Below are 26,894 nucleotides of genomic sequence, written 5' to 3'. Positions count from 1 at the left end.
ACATCTGTTTAAATAGCACAGTTTTTTTCAGTCGGTTAACAGCATAATCACTTTAGCTATCAGAGGAACGCGGTGCCTATGGGTAGCATCTCAGAACAGCATGCAGGTATAGTGCATGCATTCATAAATGAATAAATTTTTTCACTGAATATATAGGTATCAAGAGACCTCTCTTTCACTTAAGTCCTCAGAGTAAGGCTCCAGTGGGATTTGAAAAATGTGTGGGCTCTTTTCCAGCCCTGAGAGGTGAATTATACCTAGTGAAACTACAGATCTGCCTGTGCAGACAGGTGCAGGCAGTTTCCTCAATTCCTCTGTGTCTCTGGTCCCAGGCAGCCGCAATCCAACTCCAACGCAAAGGCTGCACAGGCATGTTTAGCTGAGAGATAGGGTGAATCAGCTTGAACACACTAGCCTTCAAACATGCTAGCTAAGAATCTACCAACTAGCTCATGAAGTGGGATTTTAGTTAAACTTGTTTTGTGCACAGAGTGCTACTTAGAAAACAAATTGACGAATGTAATATTTTTCTAAAACTCTTTCAAAAACATTTCTAAAAATCACGAGAAACAATAAAAATATCTTGTAAAATGTATCAAAACTGTTCACAATGTTACAATTTTGGAAAAAAAAATTGACTGAGGTTGTTTTTAAAGGTATGCAGTTGCATGCAGGATTCACTGTAAAAGAAATGAGGTCAAGAGGCCGATTTCTTTTAAATTCTGATATCCTTCCTCATTTATATGTGTCATAAAATGAAGTGGAAGAGGTAGATGAAGCAGCGAGCACGTAACAGCTTTACTGACAGCTTTTGTAGTACCAAAATAAACCATGCTGCACTTTTATTTATATACTGGGAATTCACCAGTTCAAATACTGACCCATGACCCTAGTTCTGCAAAGTACCCAAACATGTATTTAAACATTTTCTGAATGTGTAGAATAAAGCTTAAATTAAAGCATATGCTTAAGCACTTTGCTAAGTTGGAGCTTTACTTTTCCCATAAATTGCAGTTGCAAGGCAAGTAATTGTTCTACGAATTACTCTGAAATTATTCTAAAAGCCTACCACAGAACTCTGAGTAATTCATAATACTGGAAAGTCAACAGGAAGACCAGTGTCTGTCAACTGGTGTTTGGAGCAAGATATTGATTCCCAAGTGGAGCAAGGTTAAAATGTTATAGCAACATGATCTGGAATGATTTTCCAAAAACTTACAAACGAGGGAAATGCACAGGGTATGCACCCAGGGAGCACCAGGCCGTGATTCTGAGAAGGTTGGAGTTAAGGGTAGAACTCTGAGGAAATCACAAAGAAAAAAAATCATGTCTTTCAGTCCCTGAGGGTCTGCCTATGAATTTATAGCCAAGGGCATGAACCTCTAGTTTACTTGTGCTTCTGATCTGTCAGAAAGAAACCTTCCCTTATTCTTTTCCACATCACAGATACCACTCCTCCTCATAAGCCAGTACTCTGCTATTTCTATCAGATCTATTGCAAATAAAATAATAGTAAAAAAAAGGAAAATCAGTCTTTATTCATCAGAAGGAGACAGGAATAAGGTCAAAACAACTTCAGCCCCCTTTGCTTTCTAATTTGACTTTGAAAGAGAGATAAGCTAAGAGAAAAGAACAGAGGAAGATTTCTGATCTAAACCTCACAGGCTCCGCCAACTAATCAAGGGGAATTTGGAAAAGCTGTGACACATCTGAAGAAACTGAAAATACTTACTAATATTTACTAACCCAAAGCCTATCGTCCACTAGTGCTCTCAGCTAAGACTCAATGACTCCCTTCTCACGTTCCAGTGTGATAACAACTCACTACAGAATAAACCACAGGAAAGGTAAAGGTCATTACTTGGTTGTTTGCATTAGACCTAGCTTCTTCTTGATTTTAACATATGAACCCTGAAACAAATACCCATTTCCTTTGGACCATGGGAAGAGGAGGTCTTTTAAAGCAAAACAAGTAATTGAAAAAAGATATTTTCTGGTTTTAATAAGAACTAAGCCAACATGATATAAAAAAACCCTCTGTTTTGCAACACCTGTCACAACTTCAAAGAACGTTAAAAGTGCCCATTGCAAAAATAACAGGTGTCAGCCTGGAGATGTGAGGTCCAATACATGGCAGAAGCACAGTAATTCAGGCAATTGCTATTAAAAGAACACATAACCCAACCCCCCCCCTCAAAAGGCAAAATGGAAAAAAAACCTTTATGAGCCATTAGAGGATATTTTCGCAAGTCTAAGTTTTCATACTATCATCTCATAAGAAATATATCACCAAAGTATGCAAAAAGATTCAAAAATAGGTTGGAACAAACCTGAGGTTGAGAATTCAAGCATTCAGGGGCAGGAAAGAGAGAAACAAAGGTTAATGTTTAACTTTGTATTTTAAAAATGACCTTGAAAATGCTGTAAATAGATAAAAACAATGCAAAATAGATCATCAGATGTAAACTGATAAAGCTTGCATGATCTGGGAGATACTTCAGTTTCCTGGTCATAAATGTATCAAAAAACCTCTAAACTGATAAATCTTTCACATGGTCCTGAAAACTAGCAAGAATTTTCCAGTTAGTCCAAATTAGAACATGTTGAGTGGCAGAAGCATTGGAGGTATTACAAATATGTTCCTAAACACAAATTACAACTGCAATTTTCATAGGAGGCCTTACAATACGCTATGGATAAAGGGACCGTAGCTGAAATCCCAGGAAGGCTCATGAAATGTTTATGATTTCATATTTTTGAGTCTACTGCCACTAAATCTCTGCTAAAAGCAGGAATTAAATTTTGGGGGGTTAACAATATATAATTTCCTTTTCTTTCTAACTACCCAAGAGGGACAAAGAGTAACATCTGATTAGTAACCAGGCTTCCTCTGTGATGCTAACTGTGAAATATGTAGCTGGCCCAGAGTATTAACAGGGAGTTATGTGCTTGAAGCATAGAAACAGACTGGGTTGTTTAAAACATAGCAACAGACTAGGATACAGGGTCCTCCCTCACTGCTACCTAATTTGGCTTATTCAGGGTTATTCATGATCTGGGTCCCCTGAGAAACTGTCATGGTGAATCATCTAAAGCCCATATCCGGTGTGTTTATTATCATGCTATTGCATATAAGAACAGAACATCAGTGACAGGCCGATGTGCAACTGATGCAAGGTTTCTGGAGTAGTTAAAGAACTTGGACATTTACTCTCATTTTTTAAAAAATGGAGCTGAGCAACCTATCTAATGGTAAGGCAAAGTCCCTGGGATGCTTTGGAGATCCTTACCCTGCATTTCCAAAAATAATTGTTGTTAGTTAAAAGATTGGAAAGTGTGAATCTATTCAAGAGATGAACAACTGTTTGCTTCCCATGAACAGGAAAGCACCTGAAACAGTGTTTGGGACCAGTTCAAACCACCAAGGGTACATTGGTGGTTGGTGCTCCTAGAATTAAGCTGGTACTCCTTAAGGGTACCTCTACATAATCCTAGAATTAGGCTGGTACTTCTAGAATTAAAGTAGCTTACTATTTTTAATGAGCCACCTTTTTCTCCTTTAGTGCTATTCCTGCATCTCTTAACATACCACCTTTTAATTATCACCTTATTTGAGCTAAAATTCTAAAGATCCCAGTTTACCTAAGTGTTACTTCTTCATGCTGATGGATACTTATTTCGGGAAAAATGAATGAGGGCATTCATTGTTTTGTCCTGTTTTGCAGGAAGCGCAATGCTGATTGCCAGCTGGATGAATGTGGGAAGAAAGCCTTCCTAAGGTATCACAATCCTGTCAGAGACTGCTTTTTTGTTCCGTGAAGCTTAAAGCAGCATCCATTTCAGACAACATTTTCTACTGAATAGACAGTGCCAGATGCTCTCAGAACTTAGGGCTGTGCTCAAATAATCCAGTTAATTTTGTTCTCACAAAAGAACTAAAGGTTGTGCCCAGTTAATCCAAATAATTTTACCCCAAATGTTTAACTGCCCACAAAACCTTCCACCTTTGAAAACCATATCCAAGTCAATGTAGATAGAATTTTCCCAGTACTCTGCAGCATACATGGCAATTCCAAAGTAAATTTTTATGAAGGCCTTATTTTAACTAGTTTAGAAAATCAAATGTCCTATAAAAGCAGAAAGAGTACAGACAACACCATATTTGTTAAGTAACAGCAGTCAAAATCAACTTCCTTCAAAACCCCCAGTCAGTTTTTTCCTTTAAAATTATGTTCCATGATTCAAGCTCTTGAGAATTTAAGTTCTTTGCTCCTGTGCCTGGCTTAGCCAGCTTAGTCAGGTCTTCCCAGCAGCTGGGAAGGATTGCACGTACATAGCTACCAGCTCATTTAGGACCAAATTGTGGTACAGTTATTTATGACGAGCAGGAACTTACACTCCTTGCATTAGTTTTAATAGGAGTTTACTAGGAGAAAATGCTGCAAAATTCTGGTGCTTAGTTGACAAATTGATATATTTACCAAATATCAAACAGGACTGGAGACTGCAAAATGCAACTCCAAAACAAAAGTTTCAGGTTTCATTGAAGCAGCCAAGAAGGTAACGTTTCCTGATCTCTTGAGAGGAATTCTCATCATTGTTTGCAACTTTAACTTTTTACCTAATAGTACCCCAGAAACTGTAAAATATCCCATTTTTAATGAACAGAAAAAAATAGTCATGACAAGGGGATATCTGAAGACCAGCTTTCCTGTCAGCAGAGAAATACCTCTTCCTCCAGTAATGACTTCCTAACAATCTTTTCTCTCTATTTCTCTCATGTGTAAAAAGAGGAAGATAGACATAAAGAGAAACTTTTTACAGAAAGGTCATTTGACACAGGCTCCTCCATGACACATACCCTGGAGAACCTCCCTGGCAGTGAAACACAGGGAGGAAACAGGTGTAGGAATGAGCCACTCACACACTTCCCTAAACAGTGGCCACAAAATTCAGACACAACAGGCAAACCCCACTACTGCAGAAGCAATGTCTGTGTCAAAATGTCAGTTTACTGTTTGTGGTAGAATATTAATAGTGTGAGGAACCTTCCAATATATAAGATAATGGAAGGTGAAGCAGTATTTCTCCAGAAGAGAGATGACCAGAGAAAAAAACAAGTAAAAGCCTGCAGAGCCAAAGAATACCACTTGATAATTCTCAAAGTTGGTACTTAGTTGCTGTGTGCAAAGTGCTTCTCTGTCTAATGCAGAACATCTCTGATGTTATATATTTGATAGTTTTCACAAAGCCACTAAGCAATTACTCAGTTGTGTTCACCTGTAAATGACAGAATGCCTTAAGGATTTTTGATCTATTGTTTATTTCCCCAGCATTTATCAAAATGTCTTGCTTCAAGAATGGGTCTAAATAGTGACAAAAGCCAATCTACAAGTTTTTCTGCAGTTACTGATCCTTAGTTTTTCATTCCCATATCTCAAACAGAAGGGTTTCACTTCCACACGTTTCATAAAAGTTGTAAGCAGTTTTTAAAAAATACTCACCTACCACTTTCTCTTTTGCTGTAGACTGAAACTTTGTGCAAGATGTTTTTTCTGGTTACTCTAATCACTCTATAGCATTTCTATTTTATAACCCCAGCTAATTTTTATTAGTGACAGTGTTTTCTTCTTGTCCAGCATGCTTCTTCAAGTATACCAATGCATAACCTTGACCTTTTATTTAAAATCAACCCCATCACCTACAGACAATGACTCCTAGAAAATCTAGGTTCTTTCCATATTTTGCTTTGCTGAGATCCTCTCAGGCACACATTGCCAGGTTTTAAAATCAGAAAGGATATGGAGCTTCTGCAGATTGTGGTTTCTAAGCCATAACAAATTAACTGACCAAATTGTGTAATATTCTCTGCATTACAGTATTCACTCCCTACACGATGATATTCATCACCCACCCTCTTCCTTCCTCCACAGACTCTCAGAAGATTCACACTACATCCATTTCCAGCACTCCTCTCAGATTCCCCAGGCAAATGCCAATCAAAGCTTCCTTTGTTGGCGATATGTACATTCCTCCATGAGCTATAAAGGGTAAGAATGTCCCAACTTTCTACAGGCTATCATAGGCACGTGCAAAATTATTGTCCCATAGTTTATCTTACTATACCCCAGAGAAATCTCATCATCCTGTTTTCTTTATATGGACTACAGATGTCTTAGCCAAGCTTCCTCACCACTGAGTCACCAACCGTGATTGTTTACATCTTCATAATGAGTCACCTTCACGATTTGGCTCACTTTCAATGCATGGGCTGACTTCATCTACTCTCTGTTTTGTCTCATTCTCCTTCATCTTGTCAATGTAGCTGTACCTGTTGGGAGTACAAGCACAAAATGGCTCCCTCCTACTTTTCCTTTTGCTTTCTTTATGCCACTTCATGTTGACTGATGTCACTTTCTATCTCTAGATTGACTGCTGTTCCAAAACTTTGACTTTCATGTCGTTCCAAGTTCCTGTGTCATAGGAAATACAATTCATATTTCTTTTTTTGCATCCAAGAATATCTGCTGACATGCAAAAGTGCCGCATCTTTGCTCAGATGTCAAAATACATTTGTACCTTTCATCCTCATTTATAAATAGGAATATTATTAATATTGCAAATATCTAGGATGCTTTAGAAGTCATATTTCCTTTTTCTATATGATATGTTCTCCCTTATTGGAATGTGTAAATGACTAGGAATTCTGTGGGCCTTAGAGCTTTCCTTTTTGCACTATCCACCACCTTGAAGGTTCATTTTGTGAATGTTCCATATTTATTAATTCTTTCCTTTTCTAATCACTATGTTTAGTATGTCCACTCCTCAACTAACTCACCCTTAGATCTAAACTCCTTGCAATCAGTGGCTGGCTGAACTCCCAGAGTCAGACAGTATCATTTTCTGTTTTACCTTCAGGCCGTCATGTACTGCTTCAGAGCTATTGTAGTTATGTTTCCAAAACAGCAGAGTAATATTAATATTAATATTTTCATTATGTCATTATTTTCCAAATGTATATTGTAAATATGTTTTTATATTACTTCCTTTCCTTCAAAAGATTAAAAAAAAAGGAAAAGATTAAAGTGCTCGATGAGGTCCCTTTAAGAGTCTTTCACAATTCCTGTTTTTGTAAAGTTGCAGTGGCTTTGTTGCATAAAAAACCTTACGGCAACTAAATTGGGGTGAGAGGTAAAATACTGCCATGAATTAGAAACAGGCTATGAAACCAAAAGCAAGGTCAAAATTAATAATCAGTTTTCGAGGGAAAAGGTTAACAGGAAGGTGACCAGAATTGAACCTAGTTTGCTAGGTGGGGTAGAATGTAAAGATGTGAGTAAAAACATTATTGTGTTTAATTATTACTAACAATATAAATAAATCATACCTAGGTGTTTTGCAACTAGATCTGTGGAAATTACACACAAAATATCTCCTGTAAGTGTTAAGTCAGTAACTTCTAACATAAACCTGATTTTTATTTAAACCCACAACCTTTGTAGATAGAAGCATGCCCTTATCTTGTTTTTAAATACCAAAGTGGTTGTGTGGAGGGCCGAATATCTTTGAAGAGTTCCAAACCCTGTGTATACAAGACATAGCTATACTGAAAAGTGAATCTGTTATTTAATTCTTCAAATTTGTCTACTGATCTTAGCTACATTTTCTCAGGTATACAGAGTTTAACCAGACCCACCCACCCACCCAGAAAATGGTTTTTGTGTCTTCCAGTACCAGTTCAGACTAATGGCCAGCCCTATGATCTTGTTTATTTTTAAATCAACCTAGATAAACAAATCTTTCCATTTGTCATTATCGTTTCTCTTTTTGTAATTAATCCTCTGAGAAGTTAGGAATTAAACAGCACTTACTCAGCCAAAATGGAAACTTCGTATAATAGTTTCTTTCATAAAGTGCAAATCAAATATAAATTCACATTTTTTGAATATGGAAATACTCATAGTGATGAAAGTTATACTTAGTACATGTGGAATGTGTGCTTCATTTTTTAAGTGTGGTTTGTTTTGTTTTTTTTTTAAATAACAATGATGCCAGTGAACTTCAAGATGATGAAGTTTAATGGGCCCTGGAGCCTGCTCAGATCTAGCTGCCTCAGTCCAAATGCTAATGTGAATTCAGAACTGTGAGCAGAAAAAGTCCAAGTCTGAAAGACTCGTTGCCCTGGTGGGAAATATTATTTATGCCAGTGACAGGAGACACTGGCTGCTGTATGTGAGTGAAAGATTGAGAACATTGGCCCACATGAGGTGTATCTTGGTTGTAGACAGGATTCCACTATGAAACTTTCCTTGATATTATGACTGGTTTTAGATGAGGCCAAGAATAGATGAGGCAAGAGTGCTGTTTGCATTGTTTGAGCTGCCTTAGGTACTAATAAAGAGAGCAATAGGCATTATGCTGGATTCCAGAGGTGAAAAATGATCTAATAAGAATTCTTTATTTTCAGATGCTGGACCTCATTTTGATATTTTTCCTAGTGTGGTTCTCGGTAAGAGACCTGCACTTGTAGCCAGTTAGCTGTTTGTACACTGACACACACAACTGTAAAAGAAACCAGACTCATTATGAATGTGACAGAGCCAATATCCCAAATTCTGGAGGTTTTCTGTTAAACAACTGCCATTCACTGAGGATCTTGACACACTCCTGCCTTAAAAGAAATGGAAACTTGTGAACTTACTTACGCTGTTAATAACCAAACGACAGCAACAAAATTATATTCAGAGTAGGGAAAACACAATTTACTGTGGACTTGGCTCCTTTGACAGTATAGGACAAGATAGTCTCAGCCTTGCAGTTCAGCCGAGTGTTATGCTATCCATCAAAATCTGGGATCATACATGTCCAAATGTGGAACATCTGTATACTGTTGAGAGCCTCAGCATAATTTTTAATTAGAAGATGTGTTTTGAATGTTTTCTCACTTAATGTGCTAAATAAACCAGCAATTTTAAAAACACAAACCCCAAATTATTTATGGGCAAACCAATGAAATCTGCATTCCAAACCCACAACCAGCCCAGCACGAATGCTGACCTCACCTCTGCTACTACAACTAATAGGAAAACTGATGCACCACTTAGGCTAGGCATAATTAAGAAGATAAAAAGTTTGCCAATGGATGTTTCTATTTTTTGCAAGACATCTGCCACAGAGGAAAATGCCAATCTGGATTCTCTTCCTAGGCCCAGTAACAGAGTGTCGTCTCTAAGTAATGCATATGTTAGCATGAAGCCCAACACATAAAAATCGAGAGAGCATAAAAACGGAGCGATTAATGAGTAAAATTGAAATAAAGGGTCAGGCTCGAAATGGGGTATGAACAGTTTCACAAGAGATTGCTTTTGTTTACTATTCTGATTGATGTCCTGGCTCTAGAACATGGGAGACCCTGCAGATGGGGTCTGCAGGCAACACAGAAAGGCATACATCAATGCACAGGAAGACAAGGAAAACCTATCAAAAGAGCTGGCTATTTATGAACTGAAATGAAATGACATTCAGTAGTGAAAGTAACAAAACATGCATTGAAGGGTAAGAAGGAAAACTCTCATTTGGAAAAGACTCAGCAGAGTCTGCTCTGGAACCACCAGATGACTGCAGGAGGCTACAAAAGCAATGCTTTGCTAAGGTAACAGTAGAGGAAGAGTAGCAAATTCTTAGTGTCCAACTGTGCAACCTTCAGGAGACCACATCTACAATACTGGGTACAACTTATGTTTAAGGAAAACTAATTCATCACTAGCAGGTGTAGAGATGGTGCACCAGGCTTTCAGAGGAATTAATAATCCATCATGTGAGAAGAAGCTATGAAAATTTCTGCTTGTATAGCCTCACAAAATTAATTTGGGGTGGACAAATGAACATCAGGAAAGCAGAACAGTTATGCAAGCCAATAGACAGGGCTGGCAGGATAGTAAGTCAGAAAGCACTGGTCATAAATTACTTGCGGCTGGAAATTGAAAGATGGTGTCTAGCAATTACAGCAATAACTGTCCAATGGAAGATATGTTCCAAAGCACTGAGGCAAAAATCATAACTGTTCTTCAGAGAAAAACTTAATAAACTACAAAAATACGTGGTAGCTATGTTAAAGAACTTGAACAGATAACTCAAGAGTTCACTTCTATTCCAATGTTTCTGTCTCATAAATTCACCTGGAAGGATAAATGCCCAGCTGGACACAGTTCTTGGTTCTAGAGGCCCATTAAGGAGAAAAGCTATAGTACGAAAATAGCTTTTTCATTGTGATAGTGTTGTGTAAATTAGATGTGAGAGCAAAAAAATAAATAAGCTGACCATAAAAATATGGGGCAAGTATGCAGCCTTGCACAACAAAGAATGCCACTTTACCATCCAACCCAGTTAAAAATCCATTACCTGTCAGTAGCTTTAACCTTGCAAAAGGAGCTCTCATGTAAGGTGTTTAAATCTGAGGAACAAAACTCTCCTTAGGCTGTCTAAAATAGTGCTTGACTGGTCTGAAATGAAGGTGAACTCAAAGTTGGAGTCGTATTGGTATAACTGAAAAAGTATTGAATTCAACTTTTTGTTTTATACAATTTTGGCCTCCTTACATGTCTCCTAAAGCTCTTTGTAAGCTAACATTAGTTTTCTACTTAAATTCCTCTGACAAACAGGTTTCTCAGGTAATTTAATGTCATATAAATGAATATGGCTATAGTTAAGCCGGATCACAAAAAAGTGCTCTAAAAGTATTTTCATCCAAGTATATTTGATTCTGCATGGTGGGATATATTCAGGAAATGTCTTTGAAGAAAACAAACTGTAACAACCATCATCTCTACTGAAGAATACTGTTTAATCCAAAAAGATGCAGGAAAAATCAACCAGGATAAAATGATGTTTAAAACACATTGCATCAATGATAGAAACCATAACACAAGTCCACTTTCTTAACATTGTTAAAGAAGGGAAAAAAGTCATTCCCATTCCATACATTTTAGCATTTTCCTGTGCCTAATTAATTCATTAAATTTAAGAAACAGGTTCTGGCTGGAATTTCCATATTTTCATTTGAACTCCTGAAGAAATTCATCACAGAAGAGCCCTTAGATCTTACTTTGCTAAATTCAAGCAAAGTCAGGATTCCTTCAAAACCCACAATTCCTTTATAAGCAGTGGATTAAAAATATAAACAATGGATTATTTCTGATCTTCTGCATTGTCCTACATGCTCAGATCATTCATTCATTCAAAAAATGCATGCTTAGTAACTATTTTAAAAGTGGATTAAATCCTTTGGCACATTATTACTGCACTGCCTCAATAAGTGCTTAGTTTACCAAAAAGGTTATTTACTGTAAATATGGTACTAGAACCAGCTGCATCACATTTACACAAAAAGAAAACATACTGGATTGTTTAGAAAAAGGGCATAATATAGTGGTGATTGCTTTCCCCTATACTTCTGAATTAAGAATTTAAAATACTGTGCTTGAAGTCCCATAAAGCTTGGTATGCCTTTGGAACAGCACTCCTAGCTTAATTTGGGCCAGGCTCCTTTTTCCACTTTGAAGGAACAAAATGAGACTTTAACAGTTCCAGGAGCCTCTAGGTAGCTGCAAACTGAGGACTCTAAAGCATTCATGTGGACAGAACTTAGCCTATAGTAGAAAGCATATTTTAGGGAGACTGACTTCTAAAGCAAGACTGGACCATCTTCCTTCCTACCAATGCACAAATAAAAACAAATCACTTTTTTTTTCCCCTCTCTGTCTCCTATACATATTTTAAGATTTATGAGACCCTTCTTGAAGTAATATATGTAAGTGAATCACAGTTGTGAGATTCATATCGTTCAGGGATGTTCATGACTGATAAGTCAAAAAAGGGAAGCATTTGGAAAACACAGGATAAGACATAAGAGTACAAAGAGCAAGTTTCATCATAAACATTGCAGAGGTATGCAATATTTACGTACAAAAGGTATTTAGATATAAAAAGAATAGAAGCCACCCTTCCCCTTCATTCATCCCTCAAAATAATAGGGTTTCCAATCCCATCATGGAGCATTTTCAGAGATTTGTGTCATGCAGAACTATGTAGCTCAGGGCTTTTAGCCAGGAAATTCTGCAAATTTGTCCTCAGATTAAATGGTGCCATGCAACCCAATCACATTACAGCTCTATTTTGAATGCTTCCACTTGGCAATGCCTCTGGCTGAAGATGTCTTGTATTTTTTGGCTTCTTCAGAATTTATACTAGAAAAACATTTTGGCACAATTGGCATCTACTGTTTAATCTTTTAAAAGGGTATGGGAAAAATTCCTTTAATTGCTTTTAGATGCACACATGTCTCGAAAGGTTTAAGACTATTTTTTATAACATGAGCTATATACACAGCCTGTACTACCTATCCAGCCAGGATGATCTTTCTAGATTAAAGATGAGGATTCAGAAAGAATGCAGTAAAATTGCATCAGACAAGAAGCTTACTGTCTGGCATTGCTATGCAGAGGTTAAAGACATGTCTACATGGCAGCCAAGAAGTGTGATTTAAAGCTTGTTTGAGGATGTGTGCACATGCTGCAACTAGCTGGTCAAGTGATGATAAAGATATAGCCTTAGCAGAGCAAAGTGCGAACTGAAAACTTAATCTGAAAATTTGGTCAAATATTTAGGAGACTAAGCTGCAGTCGACTCCAAGTTGCCACAGCTGACACCTTAGTTGTAGATTTCAAATTCCTATCTAGCCATAATGATTAAAAAATCTGTCAAGACTTTGTTCTAAGTATATTATGAATTCAAACAGTAGGAGTAAAATGGGCAACGCGGGTGACACTGGACCTTTTAATCTGAAGCTCCATTTCATCAATAAAACTATACTGCTAAGTTCCCATGATACTCATGCTTCCAGCAAAATCTCTACCTTCTCTGATTTGTTGTTGCAGTTGCTGTATTTGGAAAAGTGTTGTTTGGAAAGTGTCCCTGGACTGGGGTTTTTCATGAGAAATTTCAGAGAATAGTTTATACGTGCTCTTCCTTAATTGACTGGATCCATAGACTGAAAAATAACCTTGAAAACCTGGAATAATAGTGCCTGCTTGCTTCAACAGACCCGCCTATGATTGTGTGCTTTAATTTTTCAACAAGATGTGGAGGTAGGGCCTGAGGAAACCCATAAAAATGTTTGGTTTGGCTTTCTGGCAGTTTTCCCCAGCAAGAGCACATGAAAAGCACTGAGGATGCAAGATCCTGCTAAGTTTCCATGGAGTGCCTGACTCGAGCACCACAGAACATTCTGTACATCCCGGAGTGGAGGATCATATTGCCCTGCTCACTCTGGGGACAGCAACAAGCAGCAGCAGCAGCAACAGCAGCAACAGCAGGTCATCAACTGGAAACTGGAAACCTGCCATCTTTTAATTAGTTGCTCTCTACTTCATAGTAATCCTATTTAAAATCCTATAAAACACAAGGTCAGGTTTGCTGTGCAAGCTCAGATAATGCCAAGCCAAATTTTTAATCACGTAATTAGCCAGAAACACATTTTTAGATGGAATAAATATCATAATCTCATTAAAACTAGGGAGTATAATACATGGCCAGGTTCTGTTCTTTTCTGTTCTTAATCATTGTCCAGATGAACAACGATGTTTCCCAACTGACTCTGGATTCAAGAACCACTTTGTTTTAACTAAAGACAACGCTTTCTATACAACTTAACTTGGATTTGGTCTCAAACTCCATGTAGATAATCTTGCAGATACGCAAACTTAGCTCTCATTCCTTTTACACCTTATACAAAGGTATTTTAAACCATTCCAGGTTTCAGTGATTCCAACCAAACTGCTTTGTGAGCAATCACTGGATGCATTTTAAAAGCAAATAATGCTACCTCATACACACTGTACACAAGACCTTAAAGAAAAGCATATCAAAAGCATCAAAGTCTTATCGACATTTCACAGGCTGTTGCAGAACTGAACAGGAAAGATTAAGTGTTACTTAGTCACACAGCAAATCAATTCCTGACTCAGACACACAACATGGGTCTCTCCTGACTACTAATCCAATAGCATGGAGGAAAATGTCCTCATCTGCATCTAAAAGGAAGGTTTCTCACTTCTGGCCCCTTCTCCATTTCCACCATTACACCACTTCACTGCTTGTCCAGGATGCCATGTTGAAATGTAGTCCTTGCTGTGGACCTTACCGTGGCATTAACAAACAAAGGAAGAAAAAAAGTGCAGCAATTTACAGTGGGTGGGTTCATTTTAATGCAAATTCATACATTCTTCTGTAAATACGCTGCAGTATATTGTGTAATATAATATAATCCTGGTAATCTGAACCCTTGTTACAGCTCTTTGCTACTAAATCATTGCCAAAAAGTGAGGAAAAGCTGCCAAATTATGTGCAAATCATGAAGTGTGTACATTCACAAGATTCGGCCTTATTGAAAAAATTAAACTCTTTTTGAAATAGACTGATTTAGATAGCTGCTTTCTTTAAATGCATTCATTTTACCTTGCAGGCGTCATCCATTTGGGCAGGAAATTAACTTTTCAGCCAATGATCTTTTTCAAAACACCTCTTCAAATGATATTTTTCTATGGAATACTAACAAGAATAGCTCTGTATGAACATACTCCAAGAACAAGTTTACAGTGCCTGACAATACCCTAATATTTCAGTAGGTGCAGAGCATAGAGGTCCTTGGCATTGAGACAGAACCCCAAGCCCCAACTCACAAAACAGCACAGAGCTGCATGCTGAATTTGACAGGTCTGGGGCTTAAACCTCACCCCAAACAGGCAGACAGGCAAGCAGCCAACCTTTCAAGAACTACCTTGGGCTGCTGTAAATCCCATCTCTCAGCCTCGAGCTTTCATCAAGCAGTGGATCATCCCTCCCCTCCAGTGGTTTCTGTTCTAATGGGATATCTTGGGGGATTCCTCTTGACACTCTTCTCACTCTTTCAAGATCACTCTTTACTTTTATTCCTCTCTACAGGACCCAGCTCTCCCTCCTTCACCTACTCGGAGGATGAGTTTGAGGCTTACCAGTCTTAAAACAGATTTCTTTCTCAAACTTACAACATTCAGACCTATTTGTCTAACCTACTAGAGCTCAACAATCATGACACATAGCATAAGTGTTGTCAGCGATGAACAGGATTAGTAAATAGGGAGGAAAGGGAGCTTGTTACTTTTTCCTAATGTATTCTCAGATAGGGGCAAAATAGAAGCACTTCTACACCTGGAAATGATCCCACACCAAGCCACTCTCCAAGCTCAACATCACCTCAGCTCTGCACTCAGTTTTAAGAATTTTTCTCACTGCGCAGGCTGTGCCTGAGACAGGATCTTCTCAAATTTGTAATGGAAGAATTCTCTGGAAAGAGTTCACTGCTATTTTTCCAATGAAAAGTGACCAAATGGAATACACTCATGGAAAGCAGTTCTAGTGAAATGCCTCCCCCTTTCAGCACCCCCCTCTCCTTTCATTTGCCATAAAACAGTATGATTTTGGTAAATGCTGTCAGTTGTTTATATTTAGAATAAAAAACAGCTCTCCACAAGTAATTTGTAAAGCCAAGGCCCAATTTGGATTTCAAAATTTGGAGGAAGTTTTGGGTATTTATTTCCACACTTACCATAAAAGCTTTGATACTTGTATGTTTTTCCTCTTATTTTTTATTAATAAGCAAAAGCAATGACATAAGACACTGTTACAGATTCAGCACATAAGACCTTAAACACTTTTATACCCAAAGAAAGGGAAATGAAATGTAAACATTGACAAAGTGAGAAAGCAGCTATAGCTTGTTTTACCAGTGTCAATCCTAATAGAGTTTTCACTTGTTCCACTGAGAAAAATAGATTTTCTTATCATCCTTTCTTAGTTCTAACACATTTGCCAAGAGAATTCTTTTCATGCTAGAAATCCACCTTCGTTTTTCTTCCATAGTGTACTGTGAAACTACCTGTATTCAGTATCCTGAATTGGTCTGTCTGAAAGGGAAGAAACTCTACTCTCTTGATAAGAGTTTGCGAATTGCATTTTTTTTCTTTTTTTTTTTTTATTTTTGCAGATTCCAAAAGATATAAGGACTTCCTAAGATTGTCTTACTAACAAGAGCAACAAAAATAGATGACAACAAAGCTGAACCGGTGCTGCTTATGCCATGTGGTGACCAGAAGCCTAAAATAAACATAAGAATCTGAAGAAGAAAAAATGAAATGTATAAGATGGCTGGCAGGCCAAGAATGAGACACAATGATTGTATCTACACTAGTAATTTAAGCATGCCAGAATGATCCTGACTGCTGTAAACAACTGGCATGTCCTGGACCATGACCATATTACTACATTTTTTTCACCCTGCAAGCACAGGGCAAGTATGTGTCAGCTCCTGCACAGTGCTCTGAAAGTGACCCAGAGCTAAAACCATGCTGGGGCAGCCATGGCAATTTAACAGTACAGTTGATCAAATCCCAGCACCCAGGAACATTGCCTTGACTTATGAGTATGGGTGGAGCCAGTGAAGCCACACTGATCATTTATAATAGATGTGCAATGTCGCACTTCTGTTTCTGTGGAAACCAGTAGCAATATTTCAGAGACGTAGCCTGTTGTATTACTAGCTATTTTCTCTTTAGTATATTCAGGGAAAGGGCAAGTCAATGGAAAGTTGTTGCCTGAATTCATGGAATCACTGGAAAGGAAATAATAAACAAAAGAAGCAGAATTGAAAGGCGAGTTAAAGATGTCACTTTTCAGTTTTCTCCAGGGCTGACGTTGAAAAGGTTATTTTTTGCATTGTCTTTGTAGTCGTATGTAGTACTGACATGCCTTTGCTGCCTTTACAGTTATATATTAAATGTATAAGTACAAAACCAAAATACAGGCTTCCTCAGCATTCCTTTGCAAAGTCATGAGTTTTCTTAGCTATTTCCAAAACTTATTTGATTTAGGATTATTATAGGACTTCAGTAGAAATACCTGTTTTCCTTTTAAGCTTACAGCACTTGGTAGATTTAGTAAAAGTCATTTTACTGGTTAGCAAAAAAAAAGTAATGATGGATTTTAACTTATGGTTATACCATTAGAAATATATATTTCAGGCCTGCGACCTTGCAGCTGCAAAATATAGAACAGTTTTTACTTCACAAGAATTTGTCCAAACATTTTCTTTCATTTTGATCCAAATAACTTCACACCCACTGAGTTAGATTTTGACTTTCAGGTTCGAGCAAACTGAAAATTTCAATCAGTTCCTTAGCTAGAGTAAATGGGTGTAGCTCCACCACCGAGCAAAACATTGACTTCAATGGAACTACACCCATTAACACCGGGTGAGGATCAGATCCTGATCAAATTGAAACTCAGTTGAAATTGCTGTGCTTCACCTGGTGTTTATTCACACCTCACATCAAAACCATGCAAAGCTATGAGTTTTGCATGATTCTGATCCAAAGCCACACACCATATATGCTTAAAATTGAGTTCAGATCATTCAGGAGTTCCGCAATGCTAAGCAAATCTTTTGATAAATATGGTTTGCGTTACTAGTTTGTAACAAAACTCCACACCAGGTGACTTTTGTGTGGTCTGGTGTTTCATTGTGAACATTTTGCACTGCTCTAATGAAACATGATTTCTGAGACAACTATGAGATAAAAAAGTGTTTCTATTCAGTGTTTTACCCACGAGTTCTGCAATATGCACACAAACAGTGACCACATTAAACTCCTAATGTCTACCATTTGAAACTTAATTCCCCATTAAAGCATCTAAATAATGCTAAATAGTGCTGGTGTGATCTTCTAGATACCCTGTGCAATGGACTGCAGGTATCATTATTGGTAGAATGGTAAGTCAAACTACTTCATCTTAGGTCTTTACATAATGTGCGATGTCATCAGAGCTTGCAAAGCTTGCAAAATGTACCTGAATGTAATGGTGGCCACCTAAGGCTAGATTCATTGCAGGCATTGGGCTCTTTAGAAAGGGACAGAAAAGGCCCTGTGTGTGAAGCTCACCCAGTATCAGCCAAGAAGTAACACCCTGACAGGAGCCCTTTGACTCTCTGAGGAGCTTTGGTGACAGTCGCAGTTCTGAGCACGTGGGATCATGAGCCTGGAACATTAGGTTGCTTAACCTACACAAAAGTATTTGCACACGCTCACATGTTTATTGCACGTACATGAGTCTGCTGCCTTGCATTTTCCATGCAGGAAATGTGTGTGCCACATGCACAGGAGGCCAGATGCCTCCAAGAAGCTTTGAACTTGTATTTGCCCTGGGCAGCTGATTTGTGCATGTGGGGCAGATTTTATACGCACAAGTAAAATGCATGTCTGGGATTCCTGGATTACTCCATATAAAGTCTTCAGGTAGAAAAAGAAGATATAGCAAGGGAAACTGTGACAAATGGCAGCCTTATGCTAGCAAGGCTTCCAACATTGCTTACAACTTCTTTTATTGCACTTAGTAGAAAACAAGAAAGACAAGACAAGGCCAAGTATTCCCATCCAGATGACTCCACAATGTACTAGGCAGCAGTAAATCCCTTCAGGTGAGGTGAGTATAGAATGTGGGTGCTTCCCCATGGGGGAGCACTCTAAGCTACAAGTTTCTATATGCAGGCCTGCCATGCTGAGCCTTTCAGAAGAGATGAGAGAGGAATCTGATGTTTCATACTTCTAATGAAGCTTTGGAGGAAGATCAGTTCCCACCTGCTCAGGGTTAGGCAGGTGCAGCAATACAACAACCAAAATTCTAATGGAAAAATTAAAGTCTGTGGTGAGAGGTCATTGAATTTAGGCCATTATGGCTGCTAGGTGGCACTGAAGAAGCTACAATCTCCAGATTTCATGTGGTTCAGTTCCACGCAAGAAATTCCCTAATCCTTTGATGAATGTAGGCTATGATATATTGTGCAGAATTTAAGAAAAGTTAAAGTAGCAACACTACTGAAGTGTAAGCTGTGCCCCTCCCAGAATGCCACCATTTTAACATGTCTGAGTCCTGCAGGATCTGTTTGTACTTGCACCTCAGTATGCCAACTCAACTCAGCATTTGGCACAAGAGTGAACTCCACATAAGACACAGAGCCAAGGAGGCCATCTTAAAAATCCTTACTGTGAGAGGAAATCTTATATTTTATATATAGTTCACATCACTCCCAAAGTACAGGATGCCTGAGGGAAACCCTTTCCTACTCTGTAAAGGCTTGAATTTATGTATTTCATCTTTTAGCAAAGTGACAAGCTATGAAAATTCTGCACATTCCTGTCTCTGCATTTAAAGATGTAGGTTCATTGGATGAGAGAAGATAACCAAACAGCTGCATTACTCCCCAGCTAACAATAAAGATAAACTTCTGGGAAAGAGCAAACTAAGTAAATGAGTCCACTGTCTTTTTCTCTCCAATGACTTTCAAATAACCCTGTGTGGCTCCTTTACTGGTATTTTCAGATATGCTATTTTTGTGTCTTTGAGAATCTTGTCCTTTGCACCCAGTTCCTATTGGATCCCCGTGATCCGTGAGTTTAAATGTAAGCATTCACATCCTGGCTTATACACTGATTGGTTCCATGTTATTACAGCACTTTGAAAATCTCCAGTGGTGATCTGATCATTAAACCAAGCTGTAAATTAGGTAGACTGGATTATTATTTTCATATAGGGAAATCACATGCTTCTTCATTCAGTATAAGGGCTTACTGCTGGCATGAGATTTTAGGCATGAAGACAAGAATGTATTGTACTCAACAGTGGTACAGATGACTGAACAAAACATTATAATATGTCACTCATTTCTCTTGGAAGCATCTCATGCTCTTTGGATTGTAGCCACACTGGTGCTTGACACTAATTTCCACTATTTTCACAGAAGAAAGTCATGCAGGAACTGAGACTCGACAAGATAAAAATAGCTAAGGTTTCCTCACTGAAATTTCAAAATGTGAGGAATGGAGATAATACTTTGTCCCTTGGGAAAATTAGTACTGCTTTTGCCAGCACCAAAACCAACATCTTCTTCTATGGTCTAGTGAAAATGCTTCTCTGGGTCAAAATTACTTGATGAAAATGTTTATTTCCAAAGTCTTTCTATTTTAGCCTTCAGTGTGTTCACTTACAGAACAGCAGAGCCCTAAAAATTTTGCATACAGTGTTTAGTTTTACTTAGGCTACCATCCCTTCCCAGTCTCATAAAAAGGTTTACATACAATAGATCACAGAGACCATAAACTAAAGACAAAGACCTACACAATGCTGTTGAGATAATCCTTTGTGCTGTGCACATACCAGTGCTATATAATATTTGAGGAAAAGCACAATGAAGTATTTCAGACATCTGTTTTTAAGGTTGCAAAACACTACAATGTAAAAAGCAGACACTACAAAGCACTCACATTTCCACCAACTTCAAATGATCCTGGATATTCAGTGGAGAGCACCAAACTGAGTAACTGCTCTCCTAACTGACTACAATAGCATGATGTTAAATGAGACAGATTCTCTTGCTGACAGTATGTTGTACTGTCTTGATTTCTTTGCTCTCCATATGATGAAATAGGTGGTAAGTGGAGTTTGACAACCATGCATTTGCCTCATCATATTCACTGTTAATTCCTATTTGGTACTATATCAGATTTCAGTGCCTTGTTTCAAAGAGCACAGCATCTGCTTATTAGAATTTATGCCATTATCTCTACTCAAGTCAACAGACAGCAAAAATTCTAAATAAAATTGCTTGCTACAATTACAGCTCTGTGATTTCTTCCAATATATTAAATACTTTATCAAAAACCAATCCAGGGATAATGTCATAATGAAGCGGAAACAAAGCAGCTCTCAGGCAGCTGCTCAGCATTCCTCCTTCTGTCTTGTTTTCTTTTCCCTAAATAAAAGGAAACAAAGGTTCCTGTTTGCTCTCTAAACCTGCTTCCCATAGCACAGCATCCTCCATTGCAAGCCAAAAGTATAGGGCCATCAGCAACATAGCTGGGCTTTGGTGAAAGCAAATGCTTCACTAAAGTACCTTGTTCCTTTCAGTCAAGTAAAATAAACGTATTATATCACCTACATAACTTTATAATAGTCAGTCAAATTCTGTATCATCTCAAGTTGCTTATTCAAGAAGCCTTTGCAAAGTCCACATCTGCAGCTTCTGGAGAACACATTGCCATGAAGATGACTAGTATTTTTGGTCCAAAGAGGTCTAATTTTCCCTTAGTGAGGAGAACTCTAAGGCTCTTCAGCTCCAAGAGGCTTGCAGAGAGACTTAAAATGTTTGGGGTATTTTTTCTGCTATCGCTTTCTGTTGTGTTTTCTATGCTTTGGATCTGGAGTTTGTGCATCATGGCAAAGACTGCTGAAAAAGTACTCCTGGATTTTGTGAAGCCACTCCACCACGTACAAAGCAAAGATATTCTTCAGCTCCTGTGCAGTATATGGCTCTTTGGTGGGCTTAAAGCCAGAGCTCTGCAGAGGAATCTCACAGTACTCCAGATCCTGTTATGAAAATATTTGGGGGTTGTTGTTTGGTTTGGTTTTGTTTTGTTCTTCTTTTTTTTTTTTCTTAAGGGCTTCTAAAGTACATTCCTGAAAGAGGGTCTGGTTTATGTTTTCTGTACTCAGAAAGCATATAGGAAAAAGCATCAAAACCTAGCAAAATAAAGCAATACCCACTATATGCCCAATTAGATTAAAAAAAAAAAATCTATATTTTTTTTAGCTATCAAAGAAAACCTGCCAGTGTCTCTTTTTGTGCTATAATTTTTCAGTCAACAGCCATTAACAAGCTAGGTCATGGGAAGGTAAGGCCCTATCATGGGAAGGTAAGGCCCTACATACTGTGTTCCTTCAGCTGAGGATAATAGCATTTAACTACAGCCTAGGTTTTAATGCCTGAAACCTTGGCTTGATTGACTCTTGTTCTGGAGATTTAAGTATGAAGCTAATGTCTGGAATGAGCTTGGGTCATGGCAATACCCTGGGTAATTTGGTAGTGAATAAGAATGTGGTTTACAGCCTGCTCTCAGGGCTCATCTTCTGCAAAATTAAATGACTTGGGACTTTCTAAAAGACTTCAATATAAGTTTTGCTCTGAGAACATGCTTAATCAATGCATGTTCTGGTAACAGTACACCTGTATGGGGACAAATCTGCCTGCTGCCCTGTCCCCTATCTTTCCTCCCATATACTCCTGGTCAATAGCAGATTGGAGGCAATGGCAGTATAGAAAAGTTGTCTGAGGAAAGTTACCATTCACAAGACTCACTCAGTTTTGATGAAAACCTAAGAGTAATCCAGATGTCAGTTTAACACTGGGCTAGCCTGGAAAGGACGCAATGTCTTTATGACCAATTACGGTCAAAGAAGCTTTTGTTTTGATAACAGTGGGTTTGACGATACCTCTCTTCAGAAGGAGGATGTAATGTTTCCTATATGACAAACCTTCTTTATTGTTTCTTATTTTCCTGTGTTCTTTCTTTTCCAGGTCCTGTTTGCCTCTCAACTCTTTTCTTGGGTGATATCTCATTTTTGTGTCATTGCTTTTTGTCCTTAGAATAGCAGATCATTTATATTATGTGTTGGAAAAATGTTGGTGTTATGAATGTTCTGTCTGCCTCCTGTGCAAGTAGCATATGAATGAATTTACCAATCTGACAGAACTTAGACTAAAATGTAAAGGATTGTTTTAAACAATCAACTCAAGTGAAAACAATCTATTAAAGAAACCTTAGATGTATGGCACTAGGCTTTCTCTTTCTCAGTATATCTAGCTCTCCATATGGTTCATCATGAATATTCATTTATATGCCACACAGGGCATTTGTATCAAGATTTTTCTTTGTTCTCCTCTAGGTATTTTAATATTCATATAGGCTATATCTACCCAGAGTAAAGACAGATGAGAGTGGTCACTTACATATTCTGGACGGGGAAACCCCCTCCTCCCCAACTCCTGCCAGCTGGAGCTACCTTTGCTGTGGCCAGAGGAGGTGCTGCAGTTCCATTGTAGCTGCTGAACAATCTCTACCAGCAAGGAGTTAAAGGAGTTACCTACTAAGAGTGTCATGACAAAGAGCAGGTTGCGCCTAGCAGCCAAAATGTGTTTAGCTATCAAAGCATGTCTCTGCAGTTCTGCCTCTGCAGGGTACAGTCCAGGTACACAGATACTTCACAGGCAATGGAAGAAAATCCGCATGAAGCAAGGATGCCTTTCAAAGTTCATGTGTCTTTTCCTTGAAAAAGAGCTTGTTTTTTCTCTTCATTACAAGCTCCTCAAAACAGATAACCTTTTCCCACGTGCAAGCATTGGAGCAGACACAGATGTTAGATGCAACAGAAATGAGGAGGACTGCACAGCCCCATGGATGCAACCACACCATGGCACAGTTATGTATGCCATCCAGCCAGTGCTTATGGATAGATCTCTTTTGAAACTTCTGATGTTATTCAATCTCTGTGCAATTGCACTTGGAACAATGTGATCTTGACTGAATGGGGATCCTTGTCTCTACACAGCTGAAATCACTAATTCTTTTGGAGGCAAATATGGATATGTCAGTAAAAAGATTGGTTTGTAAAGCAGTAAAGGTGAATATAAACCTCTGACAGTAATCATTCTGCATGAAGCAGACTCACATGGGTGGGAGTTGTTAGCAGTTCATTTCTGTTTGATAACCTGAATTAGTCAAATGAAGCGGCAGTAAGGGGTTTTGGCCCTCAGGCACCACTTCTTACCACTGCCTCGGAGCCCTGTTTGACTATCTTCCCAGCATGGCCAGACTTTGACATGGCATGCTCTCCCTTTTGACTGGCAACTTTTTCCAGATGTTTCCACTGCAACTGTCACAGCCCAGAATGTTGGGCAGCATGGGTAGTACATGAGATTCAGGCATGTTTGTACCTATGTGGCATCCTTTTTTTATTTCTTTTATTGAATACTTCTATATGAAGAACATATTTGTAGGAATCAATTTTCATTTCTGAATAATTACATATATAAAAATGAACTGAGTAATTGAATTCCAATGAACAATTCAAGCATCTGTAATATTTGAATCTATAATCTGCCAGAGTGTTATATGATCTTATTTCCACTTGATTCCTGAGAGGAAGTGCCTTACAAGCACTGGTACATAAAGTTGTCTCTAAACACAGACACCATCCATTGTAAATATTGAATATCCAATCATGAATTACAGCACCTGTTTTAAGTGATCAGCTACTAAAGGGTGTATACAAAAAAAGCGGACGGAAATAGGGGTTTCTTTCCAGGAAGATTATTTCCTGCTGTTGAATTTCTACATCTCATTAAAATGCCGAATTCAGTCTTTGTTCTTGCAACATCTATTGTGCATATAGCTGAAAACTGAAACAAAGATCTTAGCATGGAATTTCAGTTACAACACCAAACATTTCAACCTCGTTTTGAATGCACAATGATTTAAAGCCTTGGCTATCTGTATACATGTGATATACTACAAAACAGGGCCCACAAACCTTTGTTCACTTTCTCAGTGATTATTTCATCAATCTTGTCTACTATTACAATTGGGTTTAGTATTCCTGATAATTTGTAAAATGTCACTTTTATTATATATGCCCATATTCACCTGCAAAAAATATATTCAGTGGATCCTCTTATGAAAAATTCCTTCTAATCAGGATAGTATCTTAAGAGTTAAGTGACATATACTGAATAATGAAGAGTCAGCAATTAGTGGTAAAATAAGTGCATTACTAAAAATAAATAGAATACAGAAGAAAGTAAAAATAGAATATAACAGAGAAGGGGGGGGGAACTCACAGACCTTTTTGGAATGATTTACATGCAGGAAAACAGGGAAAAATTCACAGTGGATCTGTTTCTCAAGGAGTTTGGTCCAAGTCTCACTGGCAAGAGTGAAGAGGGAGACTTCACAAATATGAAGCAGGAGAAATACATTAAAAAAAAATGGAGTGAGGGGAAGGAGTTCATGCCACTTTTTCCTCTTGGCCTTTATACTCTACACACATTTTCCTTACCCTTACTCATACTCGTTTGTCTGGGGAAAATGCTGGGATTGGGAAGTGATCCATGAGAATGAAGCAGCTTGAAAAGCATTATATTAGTCTGTGGAATAAGTAATACTTCAACCAAATGAAGTAATGGAAACCACTTCACCCAAGTCATTTAAAATTGAACTGAATAAGGCACTGGAGATTATGCTGAAGGGAACAATTCTGCATTGGCAGGAGTATGGACAAGATGACTTAATAGATCTAGTGTCCATGTGCCAAATCCTGAGATCCGGATCCAGTTTTTATTACTCTATCGTTACTAAAGTTGAACTTCCATTCACTTTATTGGAAGCTCACCATGACACAAGGAAAAAATAACCAAGAGTTTCAGGATTTATGCATAAAGCCACAAATAAAAACTACTTCTGTACCAATTAAAAAATTAGCTTACTACATATTAGTTATAAAGTCTGAGTGTAAAAATAATACTATAACGTATATAGAGCACTCCTTGAATTATTCCTAGCAGCCTGCTCAGAAAAGTTACACAGCGTTTATCTAGTTTAATTGGTTAGACCTCGCCAGAGCCAGTGAAAACCCTGCTGCTCACTTGAAGTAAGTCTCTGTTTATGTTATGGTGTTCCTGAAAATATCTGTGAACAAAACATTGTAATGAAAATTAAAGTTTAAGTATGCTTTACCATTTAAGCATGGGAGCAGTATTAGAAGCTTATATTTAACCCCACATAATTTAAATATAAGCAACAGTATTTTTTCCTTTTCTTCATTAAATATCAGTGGGGCATTTCAATGTAAATGGCAGAAGGTTCAGGCTAAACGGAGTCTGTTTTCCTTGGTGTATAAATGTATATAAGGAAATCAAGGCTCTTTAGAAATTGTCCTAAATTCTGATTTGTTTTAGTTTTAAAACAAGATGGAGCTAATTAAACCAAAATTAGTTCAGAAATGCTATCAAGAGATTTAAAATGAGAGATTTGAGGGTGACCTGAGGACAGAGAAAAGCATGCCTTTGCATGTGCACAAGTGTTGGTTTAGATGCAGTTAAATAGTTCCAATTTTCACTCTATTTCATTCATACCAACACTTGTTGCCTGCTAAGGTTATTCCTGATAAGCAAACACTGATTCAGTTCCTCTGGCACACTATAGAATGATCATACACAGAGAAATCAAAACCATATTATAGAATCATAGAATAGTTTGTGTTGGGAGGGACCTTCAAAGGTCACCTAGTCCAACCCCCTTGCAATGAGCACAGGCATCTTCAACTAAATCAGTTTGCTCAGAACTGCATCCAGCCTGGCCTTGAATGTCTCCAGTCAGAAAGATAGCTGATGTAGCAAATTCTTTATTTTGCAATATAGAGAAATATACATTAGTTATACATTAGTTAAAACTTCCCAATAGGGTAGGGGATTGGGAACTGTAGGAGTTCCAGTATTTAAACCGTGGCTACAAAGAAGACTTACAAGGAGTCACCTAATGGGTACAAGTTGCTCCTGGGGAGATTCTGATTGGACACAAGAGGAAAATTTTTCACAATGAGGACAATCAGCCATTGGAATAATCTCTCCAGGGAAGTGATGGACCCCCAAACAATGGACATTTTCGAGATTTGGCTGGAAAGGGTGCTGGGACATCTAATCTAGGTCACACTTTGCCTAGAAAAGTTGGATCAGATGATCTTTGAAGTAACTTCCAATGTGGTATTCTACGGTTTATTATATGAACTATAGGACAGTAGAATTTCTTTCCTTCTAATAAAAAAGCTACATTAAAAGTCAGTTGGGGTCTTATTAATGATTTTTATACTATATTGAAAATTCATCTGAGAAATTTTCTAAAATTCGTCTTATTTAG

At 38.0% G+C, this 26,894-nt stretch overlaps 1 long non-coding RNA gene across 4 annotated transcripts in view; it reads right to left on the bottom strand.

Annotated features, from left to right (window-relative positions):
- Positions 1 to 26,894, bottom strand: part of LOC134156692 (uncharacterized) — a 65,498-nt gene that overhangs the window by 16,086 nt on the left and 22,518 nt on the right. For 2 of the 4 annotated variants that reach the window (XR_009962022.1, XR_009962021.1), the window contains exons 4-6: positions 24,825 to 24,906; positions 6,122 to 6,331; positions 5,151 to 5,280 (exon numbers count right to left, since the gene is read on the bottom strand). This is a non-coding gene — a long non-coding RNA (uncharacterized LOC134156692). The remainder of the gene's footprint in view (positions 1 to 5,150; positions 5,281 to 6,121; positions 6,332 to 24,824; positions 24,907 to 26,894) is intronic. The other 2 variants (XR_009962023.1, XR_009962024.1) reach the window with 2 other exon arrangements.

This window comes from Pezoporus occidentalis, unplaced genomic scaffold (genome assembly GCF_034315485.1).
Source record: "Pezoporus occidentalis ecotype Australia unplaced genomic scaffold, CSIRO_AGI_Poc_V1 ctg9, whole genome shotgun sequence".
Classification (NCBI taxonomy): Eukaryota; Metazoa; Chordata; class Aves; order Psittaciformes; family Psittacidae; genus Pezoporus; species Pezoporus occidentalis.
Note: the sequence above shows the minus strand (reverse complement) of the source record. Positions and strands in the feature narration are given on the sequence as shown.